Genomic DNA, 23,602 nt, shown 5'->3' on the forward strand with positions numbered 1-23,602 from the left:
TTGATGAGCTTTGAGAAACATGAGGTTCAGGGGTTTCTTGTGGTGCTGAGCTTCCAGGCGTTGAAGCACCTTCGGTTGGAGAGGTGTCTTCGGTTGGAGAAGCACCTTCGGTTGGAGAGGTGGAACTTGGCTCCCGCTAGACTTGTGAGCTTGGCTCCCCCTCGAGATGAGAACTTGGCTCCCCCTCGACTGAAGCATTGTTGGATGGAGAGTCATCAGTGGGCGATTCTCCTTCATGCATTCTTCTTGCAGCATCTTCGACAATCCGCTTCATATGATCAACTTTGTTGTCAGCTGCACCTGCTTCTGAGAGAGAAGCTTTTTCCGGTTCATCAAAGAGTTCCAGAAATTTCTCGTATAAATTGGCGATAGAGACTGTGACTTGGCCAGTTTGAGGAAAGATTTCCCCAACGATGTCTTCTTTGGCCTGTAGCTTTTTGACATAGCTATCGTCAAAGGTCACGTAGTATGTCTCTTCAATCCTTCTCGAACGCTTGTTTAGGACCCTGTACGCCTTGGATGTGAGCGAGTAATCCAGAAAAATTCCCTCGTCGGCTTTGACATCAAACTTGTTGTGGTGTTCTTTAGAGTTAAAGATGAAACACCTTGAGCCAAACACATGGAAATATTTCACATTGGGCTTTCTGTTGTTTAGTATCTCATATGGTGTGAGCGTGAATCGCTTGTTGAGATAGGACCTGTTCTGTGTAAAACAAGCAGCAGAAATAGCGTCAGCCCAAAAATAAAGAGGTAAGGAAGCGAAACTTAGCATTGTTCGGGCAGCTTCACACAAAGATCGGTTTCGTCTTTCGACTATTCCGTTCTGTTGTGGTGTGTAGGGAGCTGAGAAATTGTGACTAATTCCCTTTTCTGCAAGAAACTCTTTAAACTCCCTATTCTTGAATTCAAGACCATTGTCGCTCCTGATGTTACGAACAACCTTCTTGAGCTGTACTTCAATTTGCTTGATAAACACTTTCAGCTTTTGAGTCGCTTCAGATTTGAGCTTTAGAAAGAACACCCATGTAAATCGTGAAAAGTCATCAACAATAACAAGAATATACTTGCTACCACCGATGCTTTCGATAGATGAAGGACCACACAAATCGATATGAAGTAATTCGAGTGGTTCAACAACTTTTGTGTTGATTACAGATGGGTGACTTTGACGACTCTGCTTCCCCATTTCGCATGCAGCACACAAATGCTCTCTGTCAAACTTGAGCAATGGAAGACCCCTAACATGACCTCCAATGACAAGTCGGTTGATATCTTTAAAGTTGAGATGAGAGAGTCTTCGGTGCCACAACCAGCTTTCGTCGGATTGAGCTTTTGATAACAGGCATATGGCTGGGTTTCCTTTGATGGGTTTCATGTTTAGAGGAAACATTTCACCCTTTCGCTCTGACTTGAGAATCACTTTCTTTGTCTTTTTCTCTATGATTTCAGAACCTTCATCATCGAATGAGACTTTGAGACCTGTACCTCCAACAAGCTGAGATACACTGATGAGGTTGTGTTGTAGTCATTCCACATAGGCAACCTTCCTTATAGTAAAGTCACCATTTTTTATCATCCCGTATCCCTTTATGGTGCCGAAAGAATTATTTCCAAACTTAACGTTGCCACCATTTGCAAGAGATCTGTATTCCCTGAGCTCCTCTTTCCTCCCAGTCATGTGACGTGAGCAGCCACTATCGATGTACCATTCTTCGTCAAACTGCTCGTCACTTATAACCTGCAAAAATTAAGCAGATTTAGGAACCCAAAGTTTCTTGGGTCCACGTGAGCTTTTCATGGGAACAGGAACAGTAAGAGAGATGTCAACTAGATATGTTTGTTTTATGAGAGTTGTTTCATCTTTCTTTTTAATGGTAAACACTTTTATCTTATTAGGATTGGATGTGTTCGGTTTGGACTCTGGTTTAGATTCATTGACCTTCTGTTTGCCCTTTTCTTCAGCGGATGGATGAGATTTTTGAGAACGAACAGAATTAGCTTTAGAGCAAGATGGAGATGAATTAGTGGAAGTAGAAGAATTAGAAGAAGTAGAAGAAGTAGAAGAAGTTGGTTCAATAGAAGAATTGGAATTAGTGGAAGAAGTGGGTTTAGATGGAGAGAAGTTCTTGGCTGCAGACTCTAGGTGATCCTTTTGCTTTTGATCATTTGAAGGACAGACCTTAGAGTTTTGATCTCTTTTAACTTCAGAACCGAACCTTTGCTTTCGGTTGAAATCGTCTTGTGAGCCGAACCTTGGCTTTAGGTTGAAGTCTTTCTCAGAACCGAACGTTTGCTTTCGGTTGGTGTTTTCTTGTGAACCGAACCTTGGCTTTCGGTTATTGTGACTCTTAGGCTTTCCAACAGGATTGTTTTCATACTTCAGATTTTTATCTTGGTGTGAGAAGTATGCATTCTGGGATTGCCAGAATTGTCTCCTTTCAAAGAGATTCTTCCTATATCTTTGGTTCCTTTCTCTCTTCTTATTCCTCATCTGCTTTGGTTGATGATGAACGTTAGCTTTCATTTTCGGTTTCTCCTTGGCTGGTTCCTTTTGAACTGAAGGAATTTTACTTTGAGCCGAGGGAGCAGAGCGAGTGTCTGAAGGAGTTTCACTTTGAGATGAGGGAGTAGAGGGAGCGTCTTCTTTTGTCGAACTTTCATCCTCCTGAGGAATGTCTTTCGTACCACTGGTGCTAGGTCCATTGAAATTATCCGGCTTATTCAAGGGTTCAGGTATGTATTTTCCTTTTCTCATCCAGGAGGTTCTTTCAGATAAGCCAATGGTTTCGTTTGCATTATCTATTGGAGCTTCCCAGAAGTACTCATCACAACCATCAGCATTGTCTTCGTTTACAATAGCTGTGAGTTCAGCTGTTTGATGTTCGGTTACTCCAGTCACCTTGTATACTTGATTCGGAGTGGTCCTGACCTTTTGTTGGGACAATCGAGCGAACTCCACAGAATTTTCAGAAATAAGATTTTTGTGGTTTTCAGGTTCGCTTTTAACAAATTCTGAGCAGTCAACCGTGTCCTCTACAGAAATTTCACTCATGTTGTCGTCCTCGTTAAGCTCAGATGCATTTTCAACATCAATTTTGTTTTCTGAGCTTACGTTGGCGTTTAAAGAGTCAAATTTTTGTATGGTTTCGGTTCTCAGTTTAAGTCTATCATTTTCATCCAAAAGATTTTTGAGCATGTCCTTGTGGTCCTTGGATTTAATGAAGGACTCAATTTTGTCCAGTCCATACATGTAGGTCGGATTGATATCATCAGACGATATCACACTCTCACAATTGTAGGCTTCGGCATCGATTTCATCCTCCTTAAACTCTAGGAAGGGCAAAATCATGCGATGGATCTTTTGGCCTATTTCACAGTCTAGGTGAAGCTGAGTAATATTAGAATATAGACGTTTTGCAATTAAACAAAAAAATTCCGCTTTTTTAACAATTTTAAATTATCTCTTTGCAAGTAAATGTTTTCGTCTTTAACTTTAACTAATTCAAACTCCTTCAACTCGATCCACATTCTCCGCTCCTCACTCTTTGACGCCACCCTGCTTAATTGATCAGTTAGGTTAGAATTGGTGACTCGAGTTTGAGTTAAGCTACTATCTAGATGAGAAATTCTTGTATTAACGTTTTTTAGTTCTTTCTCATATGAGGATGGTGGTACTTTAGATGAAATAAAAACAGATTGTACCTTCTTTATCAGTTCATCGAGCTCATTGAACTGCTGGCTGAGTGGTTTGGCCGTAAAGCACATGTCCTCCTGCACCTTCGGTCCATCGCTTCCACCATCGATGTTGTATCACCTCATTTGAGATAAGTCAGTCACCATGAAGCATCTTCCTCCACTGCTTTCCTCCTTAGCCACATAAGCCTTTCCATGGGTAGGCTTTCTCACTTCATCGTCTTCTGAGTCAGTAGACCAAACTTCCGTGCTACCGAACTCGTCATCATTAACCGAACCCTGCACAATAAGAGCATTAATAGAAGGGTTAGCGGTAGTCTTCTTCTTTCTCAACTCATCCAGTCTCTTCTACAACACTGCTTCCTCATCATTTCCATCATCCTTTTCAGCCATCTTCTTAAGAACACAGTCCTTAGCATAGTGGTTTTTCCCACCACAGTAGAAACAGCTTACTCCGGAATCGCCATCCACCTTCGGTTCCTTCTTGGGCTCCTCAACCTTCGGTTCATTATTCACCTTTTCAGAGCCGTAACTCCCCTGCCAGTTTCAATTTTTGTTGCTGGGGAATCTCTTCTTTATGAACCTCTTAGGATTGGACACCATCATGGTATAATCCTCAGACGTGAGGTCATATTCCTCCAAGTTGAGGTCTTCATCCTCCATCACAACTTTACTTTTAGATAGGAGGGCCAACGAACCAAGGCTAGAAACGACATTCTTCTCTTGCACCACAATCTTTTCTTGGGACTTTAGAATACCCACTAGTTTCGCCAAGGAGTATGATTTAAATTGCTCATGGGCTTTGACTGTAGAAACCACTGCTCTCCATTCAGACCTCAGTCCATTCAAGAAAGTAACCTTCTGTTCGATAAGCTTCCTTTCAATATCGTGTTTGATCAACTTGCTGAGAAGATGATTGAAGCTATCAAACGTCTGGGTCACCGTTTCTTCGGCCCCTTGCCTGAATTCTCCAAACTCAGATAGAAGCAAAGTTTGGTGTAACAACCCGAAGTTGTTCATCGCCGAAAACCCGTTCTACCCGTATAACTCGTCGGAAATCGAAATGTCCCGTTATCATTTTTGGGCTTAGTTATCTAAAATTATATATTTATTTTCATTCAATGAGGGTCCAAATCATTTAGGAACTCCTGAATTTAGCCCAAAACATTTATTTCTTAAGTTTTAGAAATTTCCTCGTCGGGTGACGAAAACTCAATCGGGTGCGTCCCAAAGCATCGTTTAAGGCCGGTATCGGGTAGAATTCCACCGTGTCCAAGTTTTAGGGACTATATAAACATGTTTTAGCACTCCTTTGAAGCTTTTTCCTTCTCTCTCTACTCTCTCTCTAACCTCTCTCCTAAATCCAAAGATTAAGTGTCCAAAACTCAAATTTAAGGCCTCACATCCTTAAGGTACCTTCCTAGCTTTAATCTATAGCATGTTTAGCTTCCAAATTAGACACTTAATCATAAAATTGGACATTATATGTGAGTTTACGGCCCAGGAGGCTGCCTAGGCCGTAAACACCATTTTGAAGAGTTTTTAGCCCTTAAACTCCTTCCTAGACTTAATTGGACTTTATATATGGCTAAGGGACTTCAAGATATGGACTTAGAACACTTAAATCTATGATTTTGAGGACTTTGAAGGAGTTTACGGCCAAGGCATAAGCTTGGGCCGTAAACTCATGTTAATGGGGTTTTTCATGCCCTTAAACCCTTCCAAATCACCTCTATGGCTTAGATATGAATTATAGGACCTTGGTATTAGCATTTGGACACTTGAAACATGAATTTTGGGGGATATAGATGAGTTTACGGCCAAGGATAGTTCTTGGGCCGTAAACTCCCCAAAACTTAGCATAAAATCAATTCTAAGGTGTTAGAAAGCCATCCAACACCACCAAAAGCCTTGGAATAAATCAAGGGACCAACCAAAAATAGTTTAAAGGCCTTAAACACAACTTTTGTGGAATTTCTAAGAGTTTACGGCCAAGACCTGTTCTTGGGCCGTAAACTCCAAAATTTTTGGTGTTAGAATGCAAACTAAACACCCCTACAGCCTTTAGATGAATTTTAGAAGTCCATTCATGCAAGTTTTAGGCCTTGAAACACCTTGTAGCACCATATAATAGAGTTTACGGCCAAGAGGGGTTTCTCATAGGCCGTAAACTCCATAAAAGCCTCATATGTTCCATATAAACTCATTTCTAGGCTTGTGGGAATTTTTAGAATCACATGTGATTGATTTTAACAACTTAAAGACACTAAATCTTGGAGAATTGAGAGTTTACGGCCAAAGAACCCATGCCTAGGCCGTAAACTCCCTTATGTGTTGTAAATGATGTTTTTAATTTAATCCAAGCCTTAAGAAAAATTAATCCAACCATTTCCAAGTGTCCATATCCATTTATAACCCAAATTTTGCACTCTAAACCACCCTACCATGAGTTTACGGCCGTAAACTCATGGGGAATGGGTGTTTTGGACCTAAAACTCTTGTATAAGTTTACTCATGGGGAGTAAACTCAAGTCCCAAGTCCCTAGTGTCATTTCTCATCCCTAAACGCCACCCGGGTCCCTCCAAACACTCGTATCGGAGTGTTTTCGCGACTTGAAGCAAGTGTCCCTATCAAATGAATAAACTAAGTCCTAATTAGATACAAATGTGTATCTTTATATTATAATTAGGAACCTTGTGTATTTACAAGCCCCGGATCCACTCTTAGCATCCAAATCGTCCTACTTCTCGTCCGGTGAGTTCATACCCCTACGCCTTTTTCACTGTTTTTAACTGTTTTCAGGGGGGGAATACAAGCAAACCAAAACTGTTTTCAAATCATAACATTTATGTGTTTCAAATAATATCTGGCAAATATATAAACTCTTTGACTCCTTATGTATTATGTTGAGCATAAGGAATGATTTATCAATTACAACCAAATGGATTTTAGTTAAGAAAATAACCAAACTAATCAAATTATTATGGGAATAATTTGGGGTTCTATGTTTCTATTTATATCATTGTACAAATATCTGTATAAAGTTATTAGATAAACTATGTCTGATTCAGTTCATCTCCGTAATATTCGAATGTTTTGCCAGATAGTTTCATTGAATGTATCTATTTTCACTGTATCAAGTATTATAATCTTTGTATGTATGGTATCATATGAGAATCCTGTGAATAGTTTAATACTAGTTTGTGAGATAGTCACTACCCTTTATGGATGATCAAGTAAATCCTCTCCGGAAGTGTAACCAGAGTCTCCTGGAGGGAGAGCGAAGAGTTTGTGAATAGATCTATTCGGGACTGACAATCCCACACCTTAACTGCTAGCTACAGTTAGGCGGGCACGCCTAGGGTGACAAATTCTGGATATCATTCGACGTCTGACTAACGTCAAGGAGGTCTCGTTGTCGTATCAGTATGGTTACCCGACTCACAATACGTATTAATATAAACTTATTCACAGCTAGGATCTGTTTAGAATCTATATCTTGTTCGGGATGGTAATCCCATGGTCTTGTAATCTATATCTTGTTCGGGATGGTAATCCCATGGTTTTATGTCTGTATCTCGTTCGGGATGATAATCCCATGATTTTGTGTCTATATTTCGTTCGGGATGGCAATCCCATGGTTTTGAAGCTAAATCTTATACGGGATGATAATCCCATGATTTTATCAAGCTATCTTATATCTAGTTTCGGGATAGTGATCCCATGGTTTATCAAACTATTTATATCTACTTTCGGGATAGTGATCCCATGGTTTTTATCGAATTATCTTATAACTGGTTCGGGATGTTAATCCCAAGATTTTCAAAATACTTTCTATCTACAGTTTGTCTAAATTATAGTTTTGTATATTAAACTATACTCTGTGTTATTCAATCAATCTTGCATTTAGGAAAATATGGGATTTTCCTGGGGTTAACTTATAACTTGTATCAGAACTGTAATGAAAGTTAAAGAAACTAATTAACATAAGAAAATATGGGATTTTCTTGAATCTTAAATCTTTTCAGAAAACTAAAGGAAATCGATACATTTTCACAAACCAAAACCGCTTATGAACTCACCAGCTTTATGCTGATTTTCAAACCGCTTGTATTCTCAGGTCCAAGTTAGACAGGTACCCGGCGATATCTTTTGGTGAAGATGGAGTGCTGCGAAGACTCGTCTCTTTTGTTCATATGATATATGTATAACTTTTGTACAATTTACTTTTGAACCAAATGTAAACTTTCACATATATGTAATGTAATGGTTGTTTACTGTGATTACTATGTACATTGGATTTGATACACAACACGGACTCAACCCCGGGAACGTTTCCGCCTTTGGTTTTCGGGGTGTGAGTAAATAAACTAAGTCCTAATTAGATACAAATGTGTATCTTTATATTATAATTAGGAACCTCGTGTATTTACAACCCCCGGATCCACTCTTAGCATCCAAATCGTCCTACTTCTCGTCCGGTGAGTTCATTCCTTTACGCCTTTTTCACTGTTTTTAACTGTTTTCTAGGGGGGAATACAAGCAAACCAAAACTGTTTTCAAATCATAACATTTATGTGTTTCAAATAATATCTGGAAAATATATAAACTCTTTTACTCCTTATGTATTATTTTGAGCATAAGGAATGATTTATCAATTACAACCAAATGGATTTTAGTTAAGAAAATAACCAAACTAATCAAATTATTATGGGAATAATTTGGGGTTCTATGTTTCTATTTATATCATTGTACAAATATCTGTATAAAGTTATTAGATAAACTATGTCTGATTCAGTTCATCTCCGTAATATTCGAATGTTTTGCCAGATAGTTTCATTGTATGTATCTATTTTCACTGTATCAAGTATTATAATCTTTGTATGTATGGTATCGTATGAGAATCCTGTGAATAGTTTAATACTAGTTTGTGAGATAGTCACTACCCTTTATGGATGATCAAGTAAATCCTCTCCGGAAGTGTAACCAGAGTCTCCTGGAGGGAGAGCGAAGAGTTTGTGAATAGATCTATTCGGGACTGACAATCCCACACCTTAACTGCTAGCTACAGTTAGGCGGGCACGCCTAGGGTGACAAATTCTGGATATCATTCGACGTCTGACTAACGTCAAGGAGGTCTCGTTGTCGTATCAGTATGGTTACCCGACTAACAATGCGTATTAATATAAACTTATTCATAGCTAGGATCTGTTTAGAATCTATATCTTGTTCGGGATGGTAATCCCATGGTCTTGTAATCTATATCTCGTTCGGGATGGTAATCCCATGGTTTTATGTCTGTATCTCGTTCGGGATGATAATCCCATGATTTTGTGTCTATATTTCGTTCGGGATGGCAATCCCATGGTTTTGAAGCTAAATCTTATACGGGATGATAATCCCATGATTTTATCAAGCTATCTTATATCTAGTTTCGGGATAGTGATCCCATGGTTTATCAAACTATTTATATCTACTTTCGGGATAGTGATCCCATGGTTTTTATCGAATTATCTTATAACTGGTTCGGGATGTTAATCCCAAGATTTTCAAAATACTTTCTATCTACAGTTCGTCTAAATTATAGTTTTGTATATTAAACTATACTCTGTGTTATTCAATCAATCTTGCATTTAGGAAAATATGGGATTTTCCTGGGGTTAACTTATAACTTGTATCAGAACTGTAATGAAAGTCAAAGAAACTAATTAACATAAGAAAATATGGGATTTTCTTGAATCTTAATTCTTTTCAGAAAACTAAAGGAAATCGATACATTTTCACAAAACAAAACCGCTTATGAACTCACCAGCTTTATGCTGATTTTCAAACCGCTTGTATTCTCAGGTCCAAGTTAGACAGGTACCCGGCGATATCTTTTGGTGAAGATGGAGTGCTGCGAAGACTCGTCTCTTTTGTTCATATGATATATGTATAACTTTTGTACAATTTACTTTTGAACCAAATGTAAACTTTCACATATATGTAATGTAATGGTTGTTTACTATGATTACTATGTACATTGGATTTGATACACAACATGGAGTCAACCCCGGGAACGTTTCCGCCTTTGGTTTTCGGGGTGTGAGTAAATAAACTAAGTCCTAATTAGATACAAATGTGTATCTTTATATTATAATTAGGAACCTCGTGTATTTACAAGCCCCGGATCCACTCTTAGCATCCAAATCGTCCTACTTCTCGTCCGGTGAGTTCATACCCCTACGCCTTTTTCACTGTTTTTAACTGTTTTCAGGGGGGGAATACAAGCAAACCAAAACTATTTTCAAATCATAACATTTATGTGTTTCAAATAATATCTAGCAAATATATAAACTCTTTTACTCCTTATGTATTATGTTGAGCATAAGGAATGATTTATCAATTACAACCAAATGGATTTTAGTTAAGAAAATAACCAAACTAATCAAATTATTATGGGAATAATTTGGGGTTCTATGTTTCTATTTATATCATTGTACAAATATATGTATAAAGTTATTAGATAAACTATGTCTGATTCAGTTCATCTCCGTAATATTCGAATGTTTTGCCAGATAGTTTCATTGTATGTATCTATTTTCACTGTATCAAGTATTATAATCTTTGTATGTATGGTATCGTATGAGAATCCTGTGAATAGTTTAATACTAGTTTGTGAGATAGTCACTACCCTTTATGGATGATCAAGTAAATCCTCTCCGGAAGTGTAACCAGAGTCTCCTGGAGGGAGAGCGAAGAGTTTGTGAATAGATCTATTCGGGACTGACAATCCCACACCTTAACTGCTAGCTACAGTTAGGCGAGCACGCCTAGGGTGACAAATTCTGGATATCATTCGACGTCTGACTAACGTCAAGGAGGTCTCGTTGTCGTATCAGTATGGTTACCCGACTCACAATACGTATTAATATAAACTTATTCACAGCTAGGATCTGTTTAGAATCTATATCTTGTTCGGGATGGTAATCCCATGGTCTTGTAATCTATATCTCGTTCGGGATGGTAATCCCATGGTTTTATGTCTGTATCTCGTTCGGGATGATAATCCCATGATTTTGTGTCTATATTTCGTTCGGGATGGCAATCCCATGGTTTTGAAGCTAAATCTTATACGGGATGATAATCCCATGATTTTATCAAGCTATCTTATATCTAGTTTTGGGATAGTGATCCCATGGTTTATCAAACTATTTATATCTACTTTCGGGATAGTGATCCCATGGTTTTTATCGAATTATCTTATAACTGGTTCGGGATGTTAATCCCAAGATTTTCAAAATACTTTCTATCTACAGTTCGTCTAAATTATAGTTTTGTATATTAAACTATACTCTATGTTATTCAATCAATCTTGCATTTAGGAAAATATGGGATTTTCCTGGGGTTAACTTATAACTTGTATCAGAACTGTAATGAAAGTTAAAGAAACTAATTAACATAAGAAAATATGGGATTTTCTTGAATCTTAAATCTTTTCAGAAAACTAAAGGAAATCGATACATTTTCACAAAACAAAACCGCTTATGAACTCACCAGCTTTATGCTGATTTTCAAACCGCTTGTATTCTCAGGTCCAAGTTAGACAGGTACCCGGCGATATCTTTTGGTGAAGATGGAGTGCTGCGAAGACTCGTCTCTTTTGTTCATATGATATATGTATAACTTTTGTACAATTTACTTTTGAACCAAATGTAAACTTTCACATATATGTAATGTAATGGTTGTTTACTGTGATTACTATGTACATTGGATTTGATACACAACATGGAGTCAACCCCAGGAACGTTTCCGCCTTTGGTTTTCGGGGTGTGACAGATTGGTATCAGAGCCCTTGTTTATAGTGAACAGAGTATACCAAACCTTACATGGTATAAAACTATAAACATTAAGGGGCCTAAGTGCTCTGAACTAAAAGTATCTTACAAAATATAAGTATTTTCAAAAGTATTTAAGTATGTCGAGCCGTCGAAATCCGTAACTACAAGTAGAACAAAACATAAGTAAATGGTGTTGTACACTACGGTTAAACCTGGGCAGTTATGTAGTCGTGTCTAGGGTCAATATAGCCTGGCCAACTATATTCATTCAAGACACGGCCAACATGTGCTTGGGAGTGACTGTGGCATGCGGCATACCTAAAACTTACCCAATATCTCAAACAACAAATCGTCGCTGCAGCGAACCATGAAATACTATGGGAGTATTTCTCGAGCCGATCCTTTGTAAAAATTCTCGTATACGTGTTATCCCTTGATCATTCCTCTAGCGATAAAATGTTCTATCTTTATAACTCCTTTCTGCTTTATCGCTTTGTATGATGCTATATTTTCCATGATGAGATATCTCCTGTCCCATATCTCTTGATTCAATTCAGAGGACTTATGATCCTCTCTTTCCTGATCTTGTTAGATCACGATGCCTCCAAGAAAGAGACCCAGCCCAACGAACAACAACAATCCTCCTTTTCAACTTGATCTTGCATCGCTTCAAACAGTTCTGACTGCTGCAATGGTAGCAGCCATGTCGCAAATGAACTCTAGAAATTCAGGAGGTGATCCCCAACCCCAAAACCCAGAAGATAGCCAGGGACACCAAAAAGGGGGTTCCTATAAGGACTTCATGAACGCAAAACCGACATTCTTCGATGGCACAGGGGGTGTCATTGCTTTAACCCGATGGTTGGAGAGAATCGAATCAATCTTTGAAATATGTGGCTGTTCGGAGTCTGATAGAGTCAAGTTTGCCGCCTGTATCTTCCTAGACAAAGCCCTGACTTGGTGGAATGGCCGAGTCAAATCCTTAACTTTACCTGTAGCCAATGCTATGGGTTGGGAAGCTATGAAGGAGCTTCTCCTCGCAGAGTATTGCCCTCGTGGCGAGCTTCAGAAGCTAGAACACGAACTATGGAACCTTAAGATGAAGGGTTCTGACATAACTGCTTATACCTCAAGATTCGACGATCTGGCCCTACTTTGTCCAGGAATGGTTACCCCGGAAAGTAAAAAGATAGAGAGATTCATCTGGGGGTTGACCCAGCCAACAAAGGGGAATGTCTTGGCTGCGAAGCCAGACACTTATGACAGTGCCAAATGCCTGGCGAAAATCCTGATAGATCACGAAGACAACTCTGATGAAGAAGCTATTACCCCCGAGCCAGTCACTAGTGGAGGCGGAAGTAAAAGGAAATCCTGGAACAAGCGTAAGGCCCAGAGTACGCAAGGGTCTTCTAAGAAACAGAAAACGGTAGCAGTCCATGCTGCTACTGCCCCTGTTGCTGTTTCAGCTGTAGGTTCCACAGCTCAAACTCCCGCCAGTGGATATACTGGTACCCTTCCTTGGTGTGGTAAGCGCAACTACCACCACCGCATTCTTGGACCATGTCGCGAAAGGATCTGCGACAACTGTGGCAATAAGGGCCATCTTGCGCGAACCTGCAGAAAACCAGCCAAACCAACGAACCAATCATCCGGAACGGGAATCAGTCCGGCCTGTTACAATTGTGGTGAAGCTGGACACTTCAAAAGGAATTGTCCCAAGACAGCTACAACCACAAATCCCTCTGCTGCCGCAGGTATATATCTCTTTGATAATTCTTATACTTGCAACTCTTTTCGATTTTGGGTGCAAAGGGGAAACCTGTTATCTATATATTCAAACATATTCTAAACTCAATCCTTCGTATGTAATCGAAATGTATACTATCGAGACGACTAACTAGTGAGATAGAGAACACTAACTTCGTATCTATAGATTGAATCCTCGGTCCGGAGGACTATTCTATTCCATTGGATTTATAAAGAGGGAAACTTTCCATGAAAATACCTTGATGCCATGTTTAACAAGAAATGACCGAGTCTCATTCATGTTGTTATATTTGCTTTCGAAAGGGCCGCTCGTTAGATCTTTTTCTCTCGACCCGATTCTCGTGATCTTCGGCATCAAACTTTCGTATCATTCTATGCCTTAGAACTCAAAAGTTTTCCCAATGTAAATTATCACGCATCCCTCGTTTCTGTGATTATTGAGAAACGGGAAGTTAGCAGCCTTTCCCTCTAAATGTCTATCCCGAAGGATTCCCGGGAGTTTCTTTCGAGCATCTAGTTTAGTCTCACATCAAACCTTTCGAGATCTTCGTAGAGATCGATTCTGTAACCTTCAAGTTTCGGATGCCCTTAGAGCTTGGTAATATCTATCTAGACCATCACGCCTCGAATCCTTAGAAGCGTCTGCCCAATGAAACCCTGGTGATTCCTTTGAGGAAACCGAAGTCGTTCAGGGTTGGAACTTCCACGAGAAAGCAGATTGATATCGTAGATTGAGAGAGAGTCAAGAAGCGAAACCAAGACATGTCCCGATAATGAGAATTCATTAGAACACTCAATAGAGCCCTGATTCCACTTGAGGAAGTGAAGATCCGAGACAACAAATCCATTCGTATCTCATTTCAAATCCATGACATGTATCTTATTCCTTGAATTTCGGGATGAAATTCCCTCTAACGGGGGAATAATGTAACAACCCGAAGTTGTTCATCGCCGAAAACCCGTTCTACCCGTATAACTCGTCGGAAATCGAAATGTCCCGTTATCATTTTTGGGCTTAGTTATCTAAAATTATATATTTATTTTCATTCAATGAGGGTCCAAATCATTTAGGAACTCCTGAATTTAGCCCAAAACATTTATTTCTTAAGTTTTAGAAATTTCCTCGTCGGGTGACGAAAACTTAATCGGGTGCGACCCAAAGCATCGTTTAAGGCCGGTATCGGGTAGAATTCCACCGTGTCCAAGTTGTAGGGACTATATAAACATGTTTTAGCACTCATTTGAAGCTTTTTCCTTCTCTCTCTACTCCCTCTCTAACCTCTCTCCTAAATCCAAAGATTAAGTGTCCAAAACTCAAATTTAAGGCCTCAAATACTTAAGGTACCTTCCTAGCTTTAATCTATAGCATGTTTAGCTTCCAAATTAGACACTTAATCATAAAATTGGACATTATATGTGAGTTTACGGCCCAGGAGGTTGCCTAGGCCGTAAACACCATTTTGAAGAGTTTTTAGCCCTTAAACTCCTTCCTAGACTTAATTGGACTTTATATATGGCTAAGGGACTTCAAGATATGGACTTAGAACACTTAAATCTATGATTTTGAGGACTTTGAAGGAGTTTACGGCCAAGGCATAAGCTTGGGCCGTAAACTCATGTTAATGGGGTTTTTCATGCCCTTAAACCCTTCCAAATCACCTCTATGGCTTAGATATGAATTATAGGACCTTGGTATTAGCATTTGGACACTTGAAACATGAATTTTGGGGGATATAGATGAGTTTACGGCCAAGGATAGTGCTTGGGCCGTAAACTCCCCAAAACTTAGCATAAAATCAATTCTAAGGTGTTAGAAAGCCATCCAACACCACCAAAAGCCTTGGAATAAATCAAGGGACCAACCAAAAATAGTTTAAAGGCCTTAAACACAACTTTTGTGGAATTTCTAAGAGTTTACGGCCAAGACCTGTTCTTGGGCCGTAAACTCCAAAATTTTTGGTGTTAGAATGCAAACTAAACACCCCTACAGCCTTTAGATGAATTTTAGAAGTCCATTCATGCAAGTTTTAGGCCTTGAAACACCTTGTAGCACCATATAATAGAGTTTATGGCCAAGAGGGGGTTCTCATAGGCCGTAAACTCCATAAAAGCCTCATATGTTCCATATAAACTCATTTCTAGGCTTGTGGGAATTTTTAGAATCACATGTGATTGATTTTAACAACTTAAAGACACTAAATCTTGGAGAATTGAGAGTTTACGGCCAAAGAACCCATGCCTAGGCCGTAAAATCCCTTATTTGTTGTAAATGATGTTTTTAAATTAATCCAAGCCTTAAGAAAAATTAATCCAAGCATTTCCAAGTGTCCATATCCATTTATAACCCAAATTTTGCACTCTAAACCACCCTACCATGAGTTTACGGCCGTAAACTCATGGGGAATGGGTGTTTTGGACCTAAAACTCTTGTATAAGTTTACTCATGGGGAGTAAACTCAAGTCCCAAGTCCCTAGTGTCATTTCTCATCCCTAAACGCCACCCGGGTCCCTCCAAACACTCGTATCAGAGTGTTTTCGCGACATGAAGCAAGTGTCCCTATCAAATGAATAAACTAAGTCCTAATTAGATACAAATGTGTATCTTTATATTATAATTAGGAACCTCGTGTATTTACAAGCCCCGGATCCACTCTTAGCATCCAAATCGTCCTACTTCTCGTCCGGTGAGTTCATACCCCTACGCCTTTTTCACTGTTTTTAACTGTTTTCAGGGGGGGAATACAAGCAAACCAAAACTGTTTTCAAATCATAACATTTATGTGTTTCAAATAATATCTGGCAAATATATAAACTCTTTTACTCCTTATGTATTATGTTGAGCATAAGGAATGATTTATCAATTACAACCAAATGGATTTTAGTTAAGAAAATAACCAAACTAATCAAATTATTATGGGAATAATTTGGGGTTCTATGTTTCTATTTATATCATTGTACAAATATCTGTATAAAGTTATTAGATAAACTATGTCTGATTCAGTTCATCTCCGTAATATTCGAATGTTTTGCCAGATAGTTTCATTGTATGTATCTATTTTCACTGTATCAAGTATTATAATCTTTGTATGTATGGTATCGTATGAGAATCCTGTGAATAGTTTAATACTAGTTTGTGAGATAGTCACTACCCTTTATGGATGATCAAGTAAATCCTCTCCGGAAGTGTAACCAGAGTCTCCTGGAGGGAGAGCGAAGAGTTTGTGAATAGATCTATTCGGGACTGACAATCCCACACCTTAACTGCTAGCTACAGTTAGGCGAGCACGCCTAGGGTGACAAATTCTGGATATCATTCGACGTCTGACTAACGTCAAGGAGGTCTCGTTGTCGTATCAGTATGGTTACCCGACTCACAATACGTATTAATATAAACTTATTCACAGCTAGGATCTGTTTAGAATCTATATCTTGTTCGGGATGGTAATCCCATGGTCTTGTAATCTATATCTCGTTCGGGATGGTAATCCCATGGTTTTATGTCTGTATCTCGTTCGGGATGATAATCCCATGATTTTGTGTCTATATTTCGTTCGGGATGGCAATCCCATGGTTTTGAAGCTAAATCTTATACGGGATGATAATCCCATGATTTTATCAAGCTATCTTATATCTAGTTTCGGGATAGTGATCCCATGGTTTATCAAACTATTTATATCTACTTTCGGGATAGTGATCCCATGGTTTTTATCGAATTATCTTATAACTGGTTCGGGATGTTAATCCCAAGATTTTCAAAATACTTTCTATCTACAGTTTGTCTAAATTATAGTTTTGTATATTAAACTATACTCTGTGTTATTCAATCAATCTTGCATTTAGGAAAATATGGGATTTTCCTGGGGTTAACTTATAACTTGTATCAGAACTGTAATGAAAGTTAAAGAAACTAATTAACATAAGAAAATATGGGATTTTCTTGAATCTTAAATCTTTTCAGAAAACTAAAGGAAATCGATACATTTTCACAAAACAAAACCACTTATGAACTCACCAGCTTTATGCTGATTTTCAAACCGCTTGTATTCTCAGGTCCAAGTTAGACAGGTACCCGGCGATATCTTTTGGTGAAGATGGAGTGCTGCGAAGACTCGTCTCTTTTGTTCATATGATATATGTATAACTTTTGTACAATTTACTTTTGAACCAAATGTAAACTTTCACATATATGTAATGTAATGGTTGTTTACTGTGATTACTATGTACATTGGATTTGATACACAACATGGAGTCAACCCCGGGAACGTTTCCGCCTTTGGTTTTCGGGGTGTGACATTTGGATAAAATGTTCAAGATCCTCGTCTGTAGAATACAGTTCACGAAGTCTATCCCAAACTTCCTTTTCCGTCGTGCATGAGCTGACCAATCTGAATGTATCGGACTGAAGGGAGAATCTGATCAACCTTAACGCCTTAATATTGCACTGGAATTTGTCCTTTTCATCTTGTGCAATGTCCTTCACGTCCTTTAGCAGATCATTGTACTCCTTTTGTGTCTTAATGATTCTGGATATTGTAGAATGAGAAAACGGTCCATTGATGATGGCTTCCCATATGAGGTACCCATTATCCTTCGATCCAATCACGTAGTCTTCAAAGTGATGCGCCCATACTTCATAGTCATGAGTGTATAAGATTGGAATCTTTGTCGTCGAACCGATGCTATTGGAAATATTAATAGGGTTTGATTGCGTCGCGTCCATTATGATCGTAAAAACCTGTTCAAAGATCAGACTTGTAATAAAGCAGATTAGGCCAAAACAATAAATATCAAGATATGTCAATAATGAGATGACGGCTCAATAAATATCGATAGTTGCGGAAAACCCTAATGGAAATCTTTTTCACAGAAAAGATGTGTATCGATTACACAGCCTCCTGCTCTGATACCAATTGAAGAGACTAAAAACCTTTAATCAATGAAGATCGATTAGATCTTGAACAAGTATATGAATATAAAACAGTAAGAACGCAATAATAAGAACAAGACAAGATTGAATCAAACGAGTCGAATGATTAAACAAAATCCTCAGAAGAGCTCGATTAAGAACATCAACTGTAGAGGATTGGTAGGTTACAAAAACGATTAAAGAAACCTGTTATACTCTAGATGAATCGCTATTTCGTTAATCTCTAAATCGTTAACCTAATATGCATGCAAGCATAGACTTATATATAATACATAAAAGGCTCACGGTTGGACAGGCCCAAACCGGAGTGTACAAAACTAAACTATCGATCCCAAAAGACGCAACATCAAAATAAACTTCAGCCCAACAGCTATTAGCCAGAGATAGCGGCGATGATGGCGTAACGACATTGCTGATAGCGCTACCCGACTGGTGGCTCCCGATCTTGGTTTTTATCCCAGCTCCGCCAACGACTCCGATAATCAGGTCGCGAATGGCGCTTAATGGCGAGGCAGGAGGCGATGGCCTTGTCGTCTGCGGAGAAGGCAGGTATGACAGTGAACATCCTCACCGACATCAACGGTTTATGGTGGCTTCGGTGGTCGAAGAAGCAAAAAGTAGTATGGTGGTGGTCGGTTGGGGATGATAGTGGAGAGGGTGGCGGCTAGAGGACTCCGACGATGGCGGCTGTCTTCACCAGTTAGGGTTAGGGTTTAGAACCGGGGGTGACGGGTTTATATACCCCGATCCCCCAAACTTGTTTCCATAATAACAACTTCAGCCCCTCCCTCCATAATTTATTTTGAAATAAACCCCCATAATTACCATGTAAACCCTGACCTCGAAAATCCCTTTCAAACTAAGTCCCATATTTTACTAAGTAGTCCCTCCCTTAACAGTTATTGTGAAATGAGGTTCATAATTTACTCTTTAGCCCCTGCTTTCATAAATCCTTTCATATTAGGTCTAGTACTTACCAAATATCCCCCTGTCTTTGAAAATCTTTACAAAATAAATCTTGAACTTATACTTTGACCCCCGAATAATCCAACTTATGGCATTTGGCTTCCCAAAACCAACACCTTGCTATATAATTATTAATTTTAGGGCTACAATTCATTCATTAATTTCGTCTATTTATTTATTAAATAAACGGGGTGTTACAATATTATTTGTGTCTTTAATTCTCCAAATAAAAAAACATTTGTACCTAGTGGGAAGTTCAATATTGTAAGCTCCTATTGTTACTTAAGGATATTAAATAACTATTTAATTACTCATAGAACAACAAAAATCTTTCATATTTCATTGATTAAAGTAAATAAATTTATAAATTTTCTTTAAAAGTCATTAAAGTAAAACTATTAGTTGGCTTACTCCATCTTAAAAATAACTATAACTCATGAGTAGAAAACTTAATTAGTTTTAAAATTATTGAAGGCCACAAATACTATATAACAATTAAATATCCAAAATAGTATTTATTATCTCAATTCCATCATAAATAATATAATGTGTTGTTAGTGGAAAACATAAAATTCTAGAAAACAATTCCAAATTGTAGATATTGTTGAGTTTATAAATCAATATTTTCTTTAACTCATTAATTAAATGATTATAAGAAGTTATATAGTTTTGGAATTAAAATGAACATTCAATGTTAAATATGTGGTTAATATAAATAGTGAACTTCACCTATATAAAAAAAACTACATTTTTACTAGTAAGTTTCACCGATGACATATACGAACATAAGTGATCTTAATCCATCGAAAAATGATTTGGTTATTTAAGTGCGATTGTGTAGGATGTAGGAAGTAGTCAATCATAAAATGATAACGACATAGGCCAATAACTCAACATTTCCTTCACCTGCCTTAACGGAGTTAACCATAAAGAAAAATAAAATTAACATCTCATGTTAATTATCTTCTTTGTTTATCCACATATGACACACGAGAGCTTCACTTCATTTGAGATCTCTCTTACTACAAGTAATTTCTATCCTCTCTCACTCATGCAACAGTTTAAAAAAAACAACCCTAATCTTATACTATAATCATATATGGATCCAAAAGGGCCTCTAAATGCATGCATATAGGGTAAAAGAATGAAGGCCACAAATTATATAGGATCAGATCACCTATGTGATTGTTTAATGCAAACTTTCAGTCACTATGGTTTGTTTAATGTTGCATATTACACCCAACCACACTTTCTTTTACAATTATTACTTCCATAATTGCCACTACAACCCATTACTTTTCTATTTTACATTTTTTTTGTATTTCAATTAGTGCATCTTATATTAAATTGTTCACTTATGAATATAATTAATTATTTTTATTGTTGTGTAATGTTTTTATTTAATAAGACTCTAACACAAAATTATATTTATATTGTTAAATTTTAATAAAAGTAATATTAAACAATTAATCAAATCCTGTTAATTAAAAGATTTAGTTGCTAATTAAAAAGATAATATGTTTATAATATTTAGAATTTCGTTTAAATAGTATTTTATTATATTTAATGTTCATATATAAGTTCAAAGAAGTCTTTCTTTATAATATTATTTATATCATATTTATTTGAGACTCTCATAATTTTGCAATAGTTTTATTATTGATTCTAAAATGATTCATTAATATAATATAATTTCAAAAAAACAATATGCACTTTAGTATTTAAAACATATTAATAATAATATGTGGTTTTTAAAAGTCTTTTATAATTCTTTTTAGTAATAGTTAAACGCATACGTCCACAAATAAGAACCCATATTTAATCAGTTATCGAATAATTACATTAGATACTAATGTGTACATAAACATTACATTAATTACAATTTTAAACTAATAATAATTTTGCATTATTTATTAGTATAAATTATTTGTAAATCAAAAAATATACATACTATTTGATCGTATACAACTTTTATTTATAGACTATTTAAAATAAATTAAATCATATCAATTATAATGTAATAATTTTGTTAATTGCATTATGTTAGTATCTTATTTGTTTTAAAATCATAACTTCTCAGTTAATCATATGCTTAAAAAGAATGTTAACTATTTATTTTACTATAATATATATAACCATATTAAACTACATAATTATTCCACTACGCAATGCGAGGGCATTCACCTATTATACTTATAAATGAAACATTTTTCTTTTCTCCACATTCATTTGAAATTCCCATGACTTTTCATTTCTTTCTAATAATGATTATAAGTTGGTTAACAATGTTAAATAAATATCTAACCAAATTTGTAATCATATATAAACTAAATTTCAATATTAAAATAATATTTTTAATTTTACTTATAAAGTTATGTCTTTAACATTTAACATATTATACTTAATTTATTACTTTTAAAATATTGTTGTATGTAAATCATCATCATTTTAACGGTGCAATTTTTGAATAGTTAGGATCGAATACATAAATCGTTAATTTAAATATAGTATTACAATGTCAACTTAAATATAAATTTTAGTTCAACTTAAACAACCTAAAGAATATTTTGTAAATAGTTAAAAGTGATAAATTGTAGTGTCTTTCTATTAATGATATAAGTTAGTTAATAAGGTTAAATAAATACCAAACTAAATTGTAATCATAAAGAAACTAAATTTCATTATTAAACAAATATCTTTACTTCTACTTATAAAGTTATGTTTTTAACTTTTAACATATTATACTTAATTTATTAGATTTAATATGTTGGTGTATGTAAACCATATTCTGTTTAAAGCTACAACTTTTGAACAGTTTGGATAAAATACTTAAATTGTTAATTTAAATATAACATTACATGATCAACTTAAATATAAATTTCATTTCTGTTTAAAACACCCAAAGAATATTTTGTGAATAGTTAAAAGTGATAAATTTTATTGCTAAATGCAAAAACAAAATTGTAATATCAATTGCACTAAAGTATTTCCTGAATATGTTTTTATAATCATTAAAAGTTTTCAAATAAGTAGTTTAAAATAACTTACAATAACAATAGTTAAAAATAACTTTATATAAATGATTATATTGTTAAATTTAAAAACAAAAAACAATGTTTGATATTTTAAATAATTACAATGAAAGAAATTAAAACGTTAAGTTAATAAACATTAAAAAAAATTAATTAAAAATAACAACAACTATAAATAACATTAAACCATATATTTTTTTTTCATTCATAAATAACCTGCAGGTAGAGGTCATTCAAACGATTAAGATTATGCAGTTTTAATAGATGTATATATTATCATATAATTCAAAATAATCAATATACATATCAACTTAGTATACTAATTATTATATTAAATTTAACAACAACGTTATTGTTATATTTAAGAAAACATATATTTGTAAAGACTTAAACTATATAGGTGTTTATGCGCAACGCACGGGCATTCGCCTAGTTATAAATAATTAACTGAAAGATACTCGAAAATGCCAACCCTTTCGGCTTTAGAAACTCCTTTCCATGTGTCCTTATCGAAACCGATGTCATGCCACATATAGCTCCCAACCTCCCGAATGAAACATTTATATACTTTCCCAATCGGCATGCGAGTATTTATGTCGAATATTATCTTAAGAGGCCAGTTGTCGTTAATAAAAAATAACTTATACATTTTTTTTACTGCCATGCCTCTTCGTTTTGGAGGCACCGTTGCATAAAGAGATATTAGTCAAAATAATTTTTTATATACATACAATATGAAATACAATGAATTAGAATAAATCTTATTTACCATCGATCTGGTGATCACCAAAACCTCTATGGAACGGATGTGGTGGTTGTCACCACCGTCACGTCCATGACCCATCACAACAGCCATGAGATGGAGCAATGCAATCCAAAAAAATGTCATCCTGAAAAATTATAACATCATATGAATATATATATATATATATATATATATATATACATAAATACATATAATATGATATGATTACAACAAATAAAAACCTTATTTTACTAGTCAAATATAAAGATTTTTTAATCATTGTCACCCTCAGACACTTCAGTGTGTGTAGCTAACACATCACTATCATAATCAGAATCCTCCTCCTCATAATCAGCCTCGCAGTCAAACACATTACTGATGATACCCGGTTACGGACCAACTTTAATATCATCTTCAACCAATTGAGAATTTTGAAAGTGCTGGTTAAAGTCGATCGAAAGAGTGATATTAGAAGAAACATTACTAAGAACAACATTGGTTAAATTATTGTCAACATGTTCAATGGGATCATCATCGGCATCGTTCATTGGTAGATCCCAATGTAACACTTGAATCCTGGTAAGTTCCTTCATTGCCCTTATTGTTATTAGTGTTTCATTTTTGGTCCTTGAGTTGTACGCAGGGCGTACC

Source organism: Lactuca sativa, chromosome 4 (assembly GCF_002870075.4).
Source record: "Lactuca sativa cultivar Salinas chromosome 4, Lsat_Salinas_v11, whole genome shotgun sequence".
Taxonomy (NCBI): domain Eukaryota; kingdom Viridiplantae; phylum Streptophyta; class Magnoliopsida; order Asterales; family Asteraceae; genus Lactuca; species Lactuca sativa.